We start from the raw sequence: 3,314 nt of genomic DNA on the forward strand, positions 1-3,314 counted from the left end.
CCCCCGAAAACCAGAAGACAAATATAACATTTTTATAAATAAAATAACATTTTCTTTATTTTGGCTTGCAAAGCAATCAAATATCTTGTAAGAAGAATATCTTTCTTCTGAAAAATACATTGAGGGTTTTTTCCAAAAAGCCATTGTATATAGGGGAAAAAACAATTATTTCATTTAATTCTTTAGCATTTCCTTTTGAAGATTTCTGAAGGCCAGCGTCTGCCAGAGTATTGAAACAGAGGTTTAGTCCTGTATTTGGAACTGGGTGGTATTTGGCAGTGCTGCCAAATATAATATGATTCACACACCACTAATAGTTTCTGCTTAGCCATATGTGAGATTTTGTAAATGTCTATGGAAATTGTGCAATACTCTTTTTTGGGGGGATGATCTAAATATGCAAACACAAACTGTGTCCTCATTCTGTATCCTAAGGCAAGATCTCTGAATAAGAGAAAGTACAAGCCACTAGCCAAAATACAGCATAGTTTTTATTTTGAGAACCAGTATTGTCTTCAGCCAAAATATGGCATAGTTTTTATTTTGAGACCAGTATCATCTTCAGTGTAGAAGTGCTGTCTGTTCAAACAGTGAACTCCATTACCTTGTGCTCCATTTTCATCCAATGAGCCAAATGCTTGAGGAAAGCATCGACTATTTATTACTGTCTTTACTAGAAATAAATCAGATGCAGACTTTCAAATTAGTTTGTCCCCGCAGCCCTAGGTTTGCATGCCTTTGTCAAGAAGGTGAGAGATGTTACTGCAGTTTATTTCACTTGTAGCTCAAAGTTAGAGCAAAACCTGTTGTTGTGTTTTCCCCTAGCCTTTTCATAAATGCTTCTTTTTTTCTTTATTAAAGTTAAGTGATTTAAGGACACTTGGGAGCAAGGATTTTGGGGGGTTTTTTTAATAGTCATTATTTAGTTTCTAGAGGTATTGGTGAGGAAACAAAGATTACCTTGTTCATAAGGGAATTGGTGCCCCAGGTTAATGTCCAGGTGTTCTTTCAACTGATGTCTGAGACTAATTTCTTCCTGGCCCTCTGGTAACCAGCTGAAGCAGGAGACCAGCTGGTATATCTTCACTCTTGCATACCAACATCTTTCACTGATTCACAGATTTCCTTATATCCTCAGTACTTCCTCTATTGCTTAACAATCTTTGAACAGTAGTTTGAAGATAACTGCTGTTGTGCTTTGCAATGGCTGCATCTGAATCAAGGAATGGATGATTTTAATAAAAAAAAAAAAATCTCATAATGATCCTCATAAGCTCCATTTGTCAAAAGGTCATAAATTTGAGAACCCATCAAAGGTTTGCTAGAGAAATGCTTAACGCTGAATATTATCTGGTTTGAATCTTATAAGTTCGGATGGCATTTCAGCAGGTAATGCTACAAAGAAGACCTCCTAATATATTTAATTCAAAGGTTCAATTTACTGAACACAAGGACACACACGTACTCCCAATTTCAGTTACTTTTTGCCTGCTACATACAGACATCAACTATGTCAATCTAAAAATACATTGAGCAGTAGAGGCATCTGATGTTTCTTTGCTGCATTCTGAACTTTTATGATGCATATATTGTGTATTTATTTTTTAAACTTTCCATGCAAAGTTTACAGACCTCTTGTATTCACCGTTTGGTGTAAGACCCATTTGAATAAGGGAAGTAGTAAAAATAAGATGGAAGCAGGCAAGGGGACAGCAAAAGGGCAGCCATCAGTTTCAGCTGCATCTTAGTAAAGAATTTATTTACCCTGAGGGTACATGGAAAGTGGAAGCTTGAGAGTTAGTGTTTCTTGTGGGAAAAGATGGCAAACAAAGTGATCTTTGCAGGTGGTGTTGACCTGTGAAGTAGGAAAAAAGCAGGTTCACTATATATGTGGTGGAAAATGTTAGGTGGGAGTACACACGGTAGAGAAAAAGAAATGTAACCTCATATACTAAACACCAGTTTGAGGAAATAGACCCTGAAGACCATTATCAGGGAAAAACAGTGGAGTCGTGAGGTATTCATTGAAACCTTTAAGTCTCAATTAAAGTAGCTTCAGACTTTTCATATAAGTCAGGATAAAACTTCACAGTTGAAAGTGCTTCTCATTACTATTGTAGATGTATTGATGTTACTTGTTTGTATATAACTGAATCATACTGTGAGGAAACAGATTATGTACATTTGGACATTTAGACCAAATAATTGAATTCAGAGCAAGTAACACGTAACTGCATCAGTATGAAGGACTGGTAATTAAGATGTGGAAAGAGAAGGAAGTCCTTATTCACCAGAATGTCCATGCAATTCCATCTCTGCTTTCATTGTAGTCGTTCAGACTACAGTCCCTGTCAGCACTACAAACATTTAAATCACTATTAGCAACTGTGGAAGAGAGAAGGTGGAAGCTACTTATAATGGTTTGTATAAAGGATTGTCGTTTGAGCAGCTCTTTTAAGAAAACATCTGAAACGATTCCTTTGGTATTGTCTGTAAAAACTAAAGTGGAGGTTGCTGAGTTATGTTAATTATCTCATGTATGTGTTCAGTATCTTCTGGGGTTTCTTCAGTTCCACAAGGACCTTCGCAGCATAACTGCATGTTCTAATTATATAATTACACATTTACACCACTTATGTCGTTACATATAATTGCACTTTCTATGTGAACATGCCATGATAGAGCAAAAATTACTTTGAGAAAAATGATACAACAGAATCTTAATTAAAAGACCATTAAGTATGTAGGACATGCTTACCAAAATATAGTATATACTAAAGGCTAAAAACTCCCCTGATGCACAAGTGTTTGCAAAGTCTCAGTGTTTCCTTATGCATACACTTGTGAGACCTTTGCCTTAATTTCCATTCGGGTGCAATTTTTGTTGTGTATATTAAACTTGTCTTATGTCTGTGCTACATAAAAATAATACTAATAGTTGAGAACTGTAGTTCTGGATGTAGTCAGATAAACCTTTGTGTATGAATTCCACCATGATATTTAGCTAAGGAAATATGAACAAGCTGATTTGATAGTTTTACAAGAATGCACTCCAAAAAAACTTGCTGCTGAGTTAGTGTGTGGCATAAGTCTGCAGGTGGCACTCCTCTTTCTGTTCCTGACATGGTGGTGTCAGTGGAGAGGTACTTACATGAATGCTAGGACATTGGTGGAACAATATTTTGGATGAGACGAAGCTCTGCCTTCGAGGTATTGTGAGAATTCCTAGCATGGATTCTACAAGCGCTCTAGTGACGAGCAAATGGCCGTGCAGATAGCCGTATTCTGACTTGGTTCCCCGGACTATTTCATTT

Source organism: Pygoscelis adeliae, unplaced genomic scaffold (assembly GCF_000699105.1).
Source record: "Pygoscelis adeliae isolate BGI_AS28 unplaced genomic scaffold, ASM69910v1 Scaffold63, whole genome shotgun sequence".
Lineage (NCBI taxonomy): Eukaryota > Metazoa > Chordata > Aves > Sphenisciformes > Spheniscidae > Pygoscelis > Pygoscelis adeliae.